This window comes from Agelaius tricolor, unplaced genomic scaffold (genome assembly GCF_023055355.1).
Source record: "Agelaius tricolor isolate 1412-34295 unplaced genomic scaffold, bAgeTri1.0.p SCAF_3, whole genome shotgun sequence".
Taxonomy (NCBI): Eukaryota; Metazoa; Chordata; class Aves; order Passeriformes; family Icteridae; genus Agelaius; species Agelaius tricolor.
Window position 1 is genome coordinate 1,179,643 of NW_027269263.1, and position 13,922 is coordinate 1,193,564.

General features: G+C 37.6%; 1 protein-coding gene across 1 annotated transcript in view; it reads right to left on the reverse strand.

The window, feature by feature from the left end:
• The window catches only part of PIK3C2G (phosphatidylinositol-4-phosphate 3-kinase catalytic subunit type 2 gamma), a 194,332-nt gene that overhangs the window by 96,346 nt on the left and 84,064 nt on the right, over positions 1–13,922 (reverse strand). The gene's annotated exons all lie outside the window — the stretch shown is intronic.

Below are 13,922 nucleotides of genomic sequence, written 5' to 3' on the forward strand. Positions count from 1 at the left end.
ACTTTAGAATAAAGTAAAATCCCTTTTAATGAACCCCTAAGCAAGAAGATGATGCTTCTTAAGCTTTTACCAAGGAAATCTCACATCAGCTTCTTCAGATCAAACTGAATTTTAACCTTGGGGTTAAAATCCATAGATTTTAATGTCAGAAGAATTTAAGGCAGATATAAGAATGAAAATACATCCTGAATTTTACTTGATAGGTAACCTTGGCAAAATTATTTTATTTCTCTGCACTTCTGTTTTCTTTGTCAAAAGAGGAGAGATTTATTTCTCATAGGCTCTCCACAGAATGCTGTGTTTGTTTCTAAGCTGCTCTTATGCCAGAGGTAAATGCCATGGCAAATAGGTCTTTTTAATAACATTGCCACCTCCTTCCCATGTGGGAACCCATCTCACCAGCGTCTTTCAATCATATGGGAGAAAATAACAGCCCCAGGCAGAGTTTTTTTTCTCGTAAGAAAACAGAATTAAGATTCAGTTGTTGTGATAAAAAGTCCAGGTGTGATTCCAAGATTCAATATCACATTTGTGGAAGTCATATTGCAGCAAGCAGATGTCATATTTCCATATGTCCTGAGTCAGGTAAAGAGTGGAGCAAGCTCTCCAGGGGCAGTCACAGCATTGGCAGAATAAATATAGATCAGCCAGCTGACACAGGATGCTCCTGGGACTTTGAAGCTCCCTGGCTCTGATGCTGGCATCTTTCTCACCCTGAGTGCTGTCCTTGTGAGGATGCAGCAGGACTGAGATGCAAAGCTCCCATCTTTCCTCTCCCCTCCTGCTATATCTGTGCTCTGTGAATACCCCTCAATCAGCCACACTTCATCAAAATGGGTACTCTGCTGACAGACCAAAAATCTGTGCATGCCAAAAATTAATATGGGTAAATGCCATGTTTTTCCTACCAGCAATACACATGGGGTGGCAGCCATGGTGAGCCAGGCAAATTATTGTTTAAATCACCTTTAAATTGCTGGCCTGAAAGCTCCTAATAACAAAGCTTGGCAACAGCTGAAGACAGCACGTGTCAGCTTTGAATTGATGCAAAAAAGATTTAAAATGGAGCATCCTTTGAATGAGGCTCCATTTCCATGACCATGCAATGTCCCTCTGACTGACACACACAACAAGGCACTGACAGGTCAGGAATATTTGCCACTGTGGCCACTTTGAGAAACTGCCCTATCCACAAATGGGATCTGAGGGCTGTGTGAGCCACTCAAAAGTACATGTTTAATTAAATTAAAGTGCTTTGTCTGATAGAAATCATCACACCCAATGAATGACATTGTGAAGCAGGTTTAGAAGAATAAATACTGACTTTTAATACCATACTCAATAAAGGAAATGCTATAGAAATGTCGAAATCTTGTTTACTGCGTGACCTTCTCCATGCCTTCTCCAGTGCTCACAGTATAATTATTGCAAATAACAGAGCCTTTTTTCCTAGACAGAGCCCCACTTCCCTTGCTGAAGTAAAAACAAGGCCTTCCTTCAGTTAAAAATGTATAATGTGTTACAACACTCATGGTGAGGGATTGTTCTTTCAGTTAATCCAAGCCAATGAATTTGACTGTGGAAATCCCTGTTCAGTCCTTTCTTCATTAGCCAAGATGGCAGCTGCCACACTACAGTTAATGAGCCTGATTAATATCAATTCAGTAAATTAAATTTTTTTCTAGACATCAGATAATTTTGTACTAATCCAGACATTTATACCGATTTAATATCAGCTGACATAACATAATTTCTCATTTAACACTAATTGAAAACTACTGATTTCTTATTCTAAAGAGCATTTGCTGTCACTTGTAAATTATGGCTTTTTATAAAGCTATCTTTCAAACAATATCACCATTGAATGTTATGTTTTCTGCCTTCCTGCAGAAACTTTATATGCAAGCATGTGGCTGGTGATGTGGGCAGAATGGAATAATCAGGTAATTTCTCTTAAAGGTTTTCATTTTAACAACTTTCCTTCATATTTTCCATTATATATTTTTAAAATGACTGATTGAAACAAATGATAGAACTCTCAAATGAAACAAATGAAAGAACAAAACAAAAATTCTCCATTTAAGTAGTGTTGAACTCAGCCCCTCTAGCTTTTTTTTTTCTTTTAAATAATTTTGGGTCTGTTCAGCTTGCCTTCAGGCTTGGTTTCTTCAGATGCTACAGAAGAAAGAGCACATCGCTATTTCTGTGCCAATTGCTGTTATTGTAATGTAAAAACCCCTGTCCTGTGGGTTTCACCATGACACTGTCTCAGCTGAACACCACCTGTGTGGAACCCTACAGACAGGTACTGGTGAAAGCCTCCACCAGGAGAAGCACCTACTACAAAACTGGTTATTTGGAAAACACTCAACATTCTCAATCCTCCCAAAGGTAAGTGTTGGATTAAGCCCTTTTCTGACCCAGAGATGGGGCAACTGAGAGGCATTTTAAAATCTTTTCTTCTATTTCAGTCTCATGTGAAGGGTGAGACAATACAGATGTTATAATCCACGCCATCACAATCAGAAACTATTTCCTAATTACAATACATTATAAGACCTGCTTGGTTTATCAACTTTTGCCATACTCTGCACGTCCCCTGGTCTGGCCCCTGCTCTAATCAGAGCTAGCTCTGATATTGGATGGGTTGTTCAGAGGGCCTTCCCTCAGCAGCAGGGTGAGAGGGAACAGCGGTGCAACGTGACTGTGTGATGATTATGATGGGTTTCCAGAACAAGGAGAGCTTCAAAAGTCATGACCCAGTGACAGGCAGGCCTGTCATTTGGCCAGGAACATGAATAAATGTGCCAGGAGCTGCTTTTCTAAGTTCTGTCACTTTTCTGTTTCAAGTGTCACTCTGCTCTGTCCCATCAACCACAGAAACTGGAGGGCAATTTCTGGCAAGCACATCAACCTAGGGCCCAGCTGACACAGGAACAGCAAATATTTCAAAATTCCTGTGATACAGATTAATTTTAGGGTAGGAACCAAGAATCCACATTACTCTTTACACTGACTGGACCATGTCTGGCAGAACCACCCTTGTGTATAAAATAGGAGACGGGGGGTTTGCCCATGGCACTGCCTGGACAAAATTCTCTTATGAGTTTGCAGTGCACAAAATGTGAGGGCTCTATCCTCTATCCTCTGAAGGAACAGCTGAATATTCACTCTTTGGCTTCTAGCTCTTCAGGTTCTCAGGGAAATTATATCAGACAAAGCTCAGTCAGCCTCAGGATTCATGCAAAGCAATCAAGCAGGAGTCTCCAGGGGCTTTTCCAAAAGGACACTTGATGTCTGCCTCTTTTCTAGAATCAGTAACTTAGAGACTGAGACAGAAGCACAGAGAGATGACATTTCCAGGCACAAGGGTCTTTAAGGGAACATATAGCAATGTAGGAATCAAAATTACACTCTGCAGGAAGGGCAGAGTAGCACAGGTTATACTTGGGAATAATGCTTTATTATGGAACTCACTCTAGATCTCCAGTTCTCTTGGGAACTTCCCTGAATCTAAAGTTAACTGCTGGTAAAAAGTACCATTAGAACACAGCAGATCTATGCAATTTACAGTAGTAGTTATGTCTGCTTTCCTCTTGCTTTTCTGCACCCTTCCTTCTATAAAAATATTTTTCTTGCTATCCTTTATTCCCTCTTTGTTCCTTTGCCTGCTTATTTTTTATTTTATTTATAAAGCATATTTTGTGTTGCTTCAATTAGTGACACCCTTTGCTGCAAACACTGGGAAAATTGTCACAATTCCCTCCTTTCCCAAGCCAGTGAACACTGCTCAGGATTCTGTTCCTGGGAGAAGATTTGGGATCTTGAAGCAGAATAGGCAGAGATGTTTTCAGAGCAGGTGGAGGGAATTCCCAGCTTCAAGCCTTCCCACTGCCAGAATCATGCTACTTTGCACATTACATCCTCTACCCACTTCCAAGGGAATCTAGATGAATCTTGGGAGGGAAGTGGAAGGAGGCCTTGTGGGAACAGTAATTTTAATTTCACTGGATGACAGACTGTGAACAATTGCTGGGGGAGGCTGAACATGAAAACTGAGCACTTATGTAAGGGGAAAAAATACATTTTTTAATCTACTTGGATATAAGCCTTGCTACACAAGCTAGAAAAATCAAGTGTAAGAAGCATAAAACAGGATTTTATCTAGAGATATGTTGAAGGTGGCTTTGCTGTTTACATTGAAGTATTTGAGAGTCATCCTTTATGTCCAAGGATTTGAACTCTACAATCCACTTATTAGATAAGGAAGGAAATCTCATTTTGTGTAAGAGGGAGGGTGCTGGATTGAAAGGACCATCCACCTGTGTATGTGCCAGTGTTTCTCTATTCAAGTAAACACTAACTTTTATTACTATGTTATATTATTGTAATACCTATACTACCTCTAATACTGCCAAAAGATAAAGGTATTATTTCCACATCAACAGAACTCTCACCACTCTAGAGCTGCTCCACTGTGCTGTGCTTGCACAGCTTGCAACCACTTTTGATCCAGGAAGCACTGAGCCGGAATATTATTTTTCTACTACCCACCAAGACCCAGCCCTTGTTACCTCTTTACCAGCTAAAAAAAGGATTTTTTGTCTTTAACATGTGTTTTTCACAAAAAAATATATATTTGTACAACTTTCTAAAAGTTCAACAAACCATCAACTCCCAAAATCATCACTCAATTAGTTCTTTTTATCAAACACCAAAAAAACTACCAACAGCTTCTCCTAAAACATGAATTCCATAATAAAAAACCAAAACAAATCTGAAACAGAAAAAATCCTGAGTAGAAAAAAAAGGAATGAATATGAACAAATTTGTATTCAGCATTTAAAATTTTCAGTGGAGGTAATTTGTACTAGCTCTTGAAAGATAGACAAATGAAAAACAATAACTGAGGCTTTGATCAAATTTACAAACAAATAATTTCCCATATATATGCTGCCAGCAGTTTATGCCACTTAAAACCCACATGTTCCACTTCATAACACTTTTTTTTAAACTTCTTTTTAAAATTTTTTCCCTTAACAGAAGGTTTTCCCTCAAGTAACAGCCAGCAGTGAACAGCAGCCAGGCAACACACTGCAGAGGTGAGATACCATTTTTGAAATGGTATTTCAAAAATTACTGTGCCTAAAATATTGGTGTGTTTTCAAGCTAAGAAATAAGGCAACCAAAATGAACACTAAGAGAGGGAAAGAGAAACTTGAAAGATAGAAACTTGAAATTACAAGTGGATGATGGATAGGGATGGCTGAATAGTTTTTTCAAGAGCTGGGGCATCACTGGGTGGTTTAAGGCCTTGTTGAAGCCTGGATTGTTAATTCTGTTGGTAATTGTAATTATTGCCCTGTGTCTCCCTTGTCTGCTTGGGTTTTTGCACCAGGCCCTGCAAAAATCCTTGTCAGCTGTGTCTGTTGCTCAAATACAAAAAGGGGCAAGTATGGAGGGGGATTGACAGCTGGCCTGCAAGCAAAGCTGAGCTGATAGAAGAAATAACGATGATTTTTGAGTGTATCCATAGTAAGGAAGAAGACAAGACCATCAGCATGGAAACAGATGAGAAAAGATAAATGAAAATTTTTGTAAGCTAGGCTATGTGCATAAGTAAATGTGTATTCGTGCCTTATTAAATTTCTGTAAAACTTTTGCCAATTATATTGAGGCTAATTGCTTTGCACCAATGAATATAATAAGTTATTGTGATGTAGCTAATGACTAAAGATCACCCTTTGTTAAGAGTATATAAGCTAGAGAACATGCAGAAAAAAAACCTTTTTCTTTTTAGACCCTGATAAGAGACAGATGTACCTGAGATAACAAACTTTGCATTAGGGATTGTCTGAAAATGTGCATTGCCCCTCCTCTAAGTTGAGTTGGAAACATGCTGGTGACTTGCCTTAGAATGGACGGGATGGTTTATAGCAATAGAGAGGGGAAGGTAAATTGTTCAAAAAACAGCTCAATGTGGCACTCACTGGCTAACCTCAGCCACAAGTCTCTGCTTTGCCATCTGCAGTGACAAGCAGAAGAATTAGGACTTTTCGACATGCCATCTGAATGTTTCCATCTAAGCTCCATGTTTCTCTGAAAAGCTTTGGTTTTTTGATGAACGTTAAAAAAAATCAGTGAAAAATTCCTTGCTGCTTTGCATTACTCTGTCAGCCACCCACTATTGATGCAATATTGTGATAACTTCTCTGAATGCCTTTACACAGGAATAAAGGCCTTTTGGAGGAAAAAAATCAGTTCTTGTAGCCTGTTTTTTTTTTCTGAAACAAAAAATAATGTGCTGAACTTTACCAAACAGTATTCTGTGTATTTGACAGACACCACAGAGAAAGCTAAAGGATAATTCAGCTGTCTGTCTTTTGACAGAGATGCCAATGGCTTGTATGACTCACTGGGAAGAATTTTACAGGTTTTAGATTTGGATGAAATCCTAATTCTTGCAGATTCACTGGTCACTTTATATTGTTTAATTCAAGGGTCCCATATCATCAGTTCCAACCAGATGGGCTCTCTGCCAAGAAAACCCTGAAGAAGACAATGTGAGACAATGGTCCCTTGAATAATTCTTTGTTTAAAAGGAGGTTATTACAACATCAGAACAGTGTTGTTCAAGCAAAAGAGCCAAAAACAACCCATCTGACAGCTCTTTCTGTCCTCTCTCAAATGGTTTTTGATTTGGTTACCATCCAAATGACATCATTCTGATGACAGACTAATATACCATTGAGTATGGGTGAGCATTCTGAAAGCAATTAACATTCAGGGAAATACTTTCTAACAGCAAGGGCTTTATGAGTTTAATCCTGAAATATTCATCATCTGCAAACACCTAAAAATACTGAATTATAGTAATCCTGCACTGTTATCCTTACAAGACCTTTTATCAATCCTTCCTGTCTCCTTCCCTAAAATATTACCTTTTATTCTAGTTTATTTATTTATTTATTTTAAAATGTTAATAATTGTTGTTAATAATTATATTTGGGTTTACATTAGGGAATTCTTTCCTAAGAAAAATTACCCAAAAATGAGGAAAAATTACAAAGTAATTTTCTACTAAATCATGCCCTGATGCAACATATTCTACAATGTCTAATTCATGATTCTATTTCTTCTAATGTTTCAGTTATTTAGGCAAAGGTCCAAGGCCCAGTTTTCATGCTGGTGGAGAGTGATGACTAAACCTAGAAATATTAACCACAAAAAACACATAACTGACAGCAACATTAAGCCTACCAATAACTCATTACATTGGATGTCCTGTAACCACTTGAAGCCTCGTTCTTTATTCATATTTTTCCTTGAAGTTGTCACTGCCAGTGTTCAGAAATAGGAATGATTTACAAAACTCCAGACTGTGACCAACAGCCAAACTATAAACGAGTATGCCAACCATATCAGTCCAAGGAAATCTGGGCCTGAACTGCATGTATTCAAGTCATGAGGCAAAAACTTTGTGTTCTAAGAAAAATGGATTGAAAACAATGTTCTAAAGTATCTCAAGACAAATTTTGTCAAAAATTGGTTCAAACAGCTACCGTTAAAACATGAAACTTGCTAAGCTGGAAAGAATCAAAGATCTATAAACAGACCAAGACTTATGAAATGCTTTACATAATGTGATGCAATTTTGAAACATCTGCAGACTCATTTTGAGTACAGTAATTGCCATTTCTAGCAAAACAAAAGTTTCAAATTGAAGAAAGAAATGTAATTGTTTTTTTCCAAATATTCCCAAAACATAAAGCCTGAAAGTGAAATCATGAAATGCAACTAAATTAAATTTTTTTTAGATACAACATCTGAAAAATTTGTAGTGAGGCATCTTCTCCCAGTATTTCAACTGAGCACTGAGAATCAGGAACACCTGGGCTGCAGAGGCAGCATTTCACCAGTGACACATAGCACCAGCTGCTCAGCTGAGAGTCACAGGAGATTCTCCCCATACTGTTCACCTTCTAACTGAGGCTTTGTCTCTTCAAAATCATTAGAATTTGGGAAATTTGCAGCATCCTTAAATTGCAGTTACTGTTATTTATGATTTGGACACCTCAGATCATTGAGGTTGGCCATTCAGTATTGGCCTAGCCTAACGAAAATTTTCATATAAAGAAACTACTTCTACGATTAGATTCAGGCATCTTTTTCTAGTAGCTTTTCACAGTACACAAAAAAAAATCAAAATAATTCCACAACCTTCAAGTTCACGACTGAAAATTACCCATGTGAAGTGACAGAGCTAGATGAATGTTTTCTCAAAATTTTTCCTGACTTATTACTACTCTGGTTTACATCCCCAAATGTCCCTCTGGGACAACAACGACTACATGAGGCATCCATCAGCAAAGATTTTGTCTCCCTGTTTCGCTTTTCAAAGAAGCAACAATAAAATATTTTTAATGGGAAAATAAGAAAGGCAGAGATGAAAGCTGTGTGTGACACCTGCACAGCACCCTGCTCTGAGTCCCTCTCTGCCCACCCGGGGAGTAACTGCAGCCCATCATGAGACATGAGAGCACCACAAGGCTCTGTGCAACCCTTCCTACAGGGCACATCCAAGGGGCAAACCCATCCTTCATGTTCAGCTCCATTACTGAAGGGGTTAGCACAGATAGGACTTGAAGCTCGTGGGGAGTTTTCTGGCATAACTGAAAAACCAGATTTGTCAGCTCCAGAATTTTTAACTGAAAAAGGAGCCAAATGCAAAATAAATCAGACAAGCCATGTGTGCAAAAAAAATGTACTGAAAAACTCCTTCCTTAGTGCTACCTTATAAATCATGAAGCAGCTAAAAGAATTAAAGCTTTTCAGAACTCTGTCACCTTTTCCAGTTTATCTCTGCAATTCTAAATAGGTTCACTTGTTCACATACACAGTGGTGTGTTTTTTCATTACAGTAACATGCACTAATAACTGGTATTTACAGACTTTCTATGCTTCACTTGACAACGTTAATCCTCCTTGAATATGACTTTTGGCATGAAATTTCCAAAGGTGGGACACACACAGAATTATCTCTGTGTTCAGTAACTTATTCAGTGCTGCTGAATATTTGCCTGCACCAATAAAATTAATGATGCTTCACTCCACGCTCACATTGATGTATGATCACCAGGGTGCCTCACCTCTGCCCTTTTATTTGGAAGAAGACCCAGCATTCCTCAATTTCTGGACATTCAGGAACACATTCACTCTACTAAGGATCATTAAGATAATTAAAAACAGATACATACACAACTATGTTATTTATGTCCTTTGTCAGTGACTCACCAGATTTTCTCATATTCGCTAAATTACAAAAAGGCATAACTTTGTGCTTTATTAATGTTTAAACAGATTTCTTTTTTAAAAAATCTGTAATTTTCAACAGTGTGGAAAAACTAACTCCCTCTTTATACTTTAAATGTTAAAATGCCATACTTAGATTCTTTGTTAACCTTTCCTAGTCGTGTTTTCAATTTGATTTTTTTTAAATTCTTTGGAATTTATCTTCATTTTCCTTTTTGTTACAATTTTGAAAGTTTAAAATGGGGTCCTGCCCCACAGTCCTCTAGTCCTCCAGCTGGCACCTCCTTTTATCAATTCCAGCTGAGGTCAAAGCCAGTCTACTCCTCTGTCTTTAGAGACAGCAAAAAATGACCCTAAAATACTAAATACTTTTTACTAAATACTAATTTTTTTTCTTAAGATCTAAAATGTGTTTTAATTAAATGTAAGATATGGTTTTGTTGATTTATATCTACCATTTTCTCACTAAGTCAGTAACTACTAAAGGTCAAACCCAACAGTTGTTACTTCTTCACAACAATCTCTTTATTCCATTTGACATCATCTTTTTCTAAAACTGGAGTCTGAGAAAATGGAAAGTCTGTAAATTAGGAAACAAAATAATTATCTGTCTGTTGTACAAGGCAATAACCCAAGGCCCACACAGCTAATAATGAGGCACTCAGCGCAGAAGTTGGCTGAATCATTATCTCACACAAATAATGCTCTAATGGTGTTATTTACCAGACCTTTAAGTAACTAAAGAACAAAGAAAGGTCTCCAAATGATTGGTGTTACATAAACAAGAATCATGATTTCAGAACTAGAATCCCAAGGTGTGATCTATGGCTGAGGTTCTCTGCAGTCCAAATCATAATGATCACATCAAGTTCTCCGAATTCCAATGAAATTCACAATCACCACTAAGGGGAATCAAAAATATCCTTGGGCTGGCTATTCCTACACAGGTTCAAAGTTACACATAAGATTAAATGTTTTTTTAATTCTGCTCAGTAAAAAGGACCAAATTAATACAAAAACAAGAACAGGCATCTTTTGAGTTTACATTCATGTCATTTTAATGGGCTGGGGTTTTCAGCCTGCTCTGCACAGCTATTTGGGAAGTTCATTTCATAATTAGCAGACTCGATAACTTCTGACTGTCAGAGAAGGATACGATAATGCAGGAAGAAAAAGATCTGGAGGACGGTCATCTGTTTAATGTTCAGATAATTAAGAGTGTTGGAAAAATGAGTATCTGCTTGATTTATTCCTTCTTTTGAACACTTTAAGTAAATTATGGTTAACATAGACCAGTTCTGATGGTTAAAAATATATTTCCTTTCAGAAAATATGAGGCAATTGTTCCAATGCTGGAGTTCTGAATGAAACAGTGGTAATGATTTTGGAGAAGAGGTATTGAGGTACAAACCTCCCAAGAGCAGAAAATGTAACTGGGGTCTTTTTAAACTTTTATACATTGCTGTTCTTTTTGCCTCTTATAGTTCTTTTTCTGTATATATAGAAAAAAAAAATGTTCTGGCCATGAAATCAATAGTCTGATTCACATTGTTTCCAGTGTGTTGAATTCCACCAAGTTCCTTTTTAATCTCACATTCTTACTTTTCTACAAGATGTGGACTTGGAAAAGTCAGAAGACTACTCCCTTTCTCTTGTCAGTCAACCTGCAGTTCAGAAATGCCAAAAACTGGGAAAGTTCTCCAAAGTGACTTAGAGGGCAAGCTACAAAAGAACATTCTGTCTTCAGCAAGGTTTTCACCTGACTTTTACCTTTCCTTGAGCTAAGCAAACCAGATTATTGGAATTTACAAACACTCCCACTCTTGCATGACGATGGTGCTGCTCCCCAGCACCACCTTCAAGCAGCTGCCACAGATCCTGGAGGACATTTCCCCCTGTTATTCAATCTTCCTGTGGAAGGCAACCATCTGTGAAACATTCTCCTGGCCACCTGCTGCCCCAGCCAGCTGTTCTGGCTCCACGCTGCAGCTGCCACCTGTGACAGCAGCTAAAAGCCAAAAACACTCAAGCAAGAGGAAAACCAGCTGGCAGGAAGCCAGGTGGATTAAAGCTCCAGCACAAAAGCTGACAAAAACCCACCTGTGGGTGAAACATCAAGTAGTAAAGAGAAAAGCGCTGGCTTTCAGTGAGCAGAAGGGCCCAAAAGGGCTCAGCAGGTTTCTTTCCCCTCAAGCAACTTTTTGTGCTTTGTTAGAACCAGTAAAAAAATAACTTGACACCTTAGCTCCAGGGAATGGGGAAACTTGCTCCAGCCTTCACGCCTGCCAGGAGCTCTGGTGGGACTGGCATCAGAGAGAAAGTCTGGAAGGTATTGGGATAATTCTCCATGTCTCATAGACATTGGGAAGTCCTGAAATAAGACTAAAATGGGATTTAAGTGGTACACTACTCCTATTCAGGCACAGTATGCATGGGCAAATTTTGTCTCCTTGAGAGGGCATTCAATGAGAAGGTAAAACACTGATGGATGCAATGGCCCAGATTCCTCAAGAATTTAGAGAATAGAAAAGACACAAATGATAAGAGAAAACCCAAACATTCAAACAGCGTGTAAGATCCTTCTCATTCTCAATAGCAGAATTAATGAACAAATCTGCAACAGATAGAAGCAAAGAACAGACTGAAACTATCATGACTGACAACAGCTGAAGGTATGTCCCAAGAATGAAAATTCTCTCTGTTCTGTGCACCTTTGCCAGTTACTGCCCCATAATTTTTAAATAAAATCTTCAGACAAACTTATCACTGCTTGATGAAAAGAAATTAACAATTTACTATCCAACATTAATATTAAAAAAGTGATGAGATGGTACACTGTTGGTGGGTAGCTGCTTATCTCTGACCTGCATGGAAATTGAGACAATTTTAAATAATTGATATCTTATTATAAACAGTATTTGTCATTAAAATAAGTTATAGTGTCAACAGTCACCACCTTTTCTAGTAATTTCTAAATTTACAATAGTAAATTACTATTTACTATTGTAAATTTAGAAATTACTGGAAAGTTATGGAAGTTCACATCAGTTGAATTTTCCCCAGTGGCTCTGAAACAACTTCAGCAGTTTTCTATATTGCATTAGCCTTCTTTTCCAAGTTTTATTTTGGGCAGGTACAGTGTGCACATTATTGTATTATTTAACAGTATTTGTATTGTAATGCCACTCATTACAATTAAAAATAAACAAAAAATTTGTTACTAAAGTTTTTTAGCAGTCTTTGCTTCTTGACAGCTAATTTGGTAATGAAACAGAATGTGACACTTGAGAATAAAATGTAACCTAATCACATCTCTTAAAAGAAGTTATCTGAGTGTACATGCACACATGTGCTCCACACATTATTAAATCACTGAACTTCTAAAAGTCTCTTTAGAAATAAGTGGAAGAAAACCTCTGCTTTCCCTTACCTTTATAATGACTGAAATTCAATTTGTGAAGAAAATACTTTATTAATTATTTAAGACTTTATTAATAAAAGCCACAAAATTACTGGTAAACTTTGTAAGTAGAATTTATGGCTTGGGAAACTCTTTTAAAATACAGGAGCAGGAATATGAGTAATTACATAAATTCGGTAATATTAGGTAGAAAACAGTTTACAACTGAAGAACAGGGTGGAGCAGAGTAACCAAAAAACTGCTAAAGTGTAGATGGTGAATACAAGCCCCAGTTTTTAAGAGATGCCTGCCACATTTATGTTCTCAGTTTAGCTTGAAACATATGAACAAAACACCTAAATAAAAGAGGTACCCCAGCACGAACAGAACTACTACCAGCTGAAAGGCAGAGAATACAGTGAGAAATAACCTGCCTGATGTGGATGTAGTTACCCTATAAAGCTGTGTATAAAATAAAATTATTTCACCACTTTACATTGCACTGTGCCAGATAAACATTTATATTCATGACGGAATAACTGCTCTGTATTACCCAAGGTTATGATATTAGGCAGTTTGGGCAAAATTTGGGGAAAAACAGGGATTTGCACTGGGAAGTAAAGAGGAAGAAGACTGCAGTAAATTTTCTTCTGAGAAGAAGAGAGGAGTTAAAGAAAACACAGGCAAACTAATGATGTTCCCCTGTCCACTGAACCCTGGATATAATTTCTAATTTTACAAGAAAACTACCAGCTCTGAGGGCATGTTTAAAACTCCAGACTAGATATTTTATATACAGTATGACTAAGTTTGATATTAGTAGAAATTGTCTCAGGCATATTTCAGGCACTGTTGAAAAATGGCTGGCTAAATGTGCTTCCTCTTTATTTGAAAGATATGCTCATTAAGCACATAATCCTACCCATTTCAGTAAAACAAACACATTAATAATTCTGTTTTATCCCCACTAACACTTCCAGAGACAATGCAGGTATGAAAGTATTATTTATACTCTTCCCAACCCCACACTTCATCAACCAAATTAATACATTTCAAATTGTTTTCTTTCCTTTGCAGGGAGGAAAGCTTCGGTTTAAGGGATCTGAACCAGTTGAACTGTAAATGAAAGCTCAGTTCATCCATCATTACTAAAGATGGGGGGGTTGGGGGGAAAAAAGAAAACACACAAGAGTTTGATTTTCAGATCACA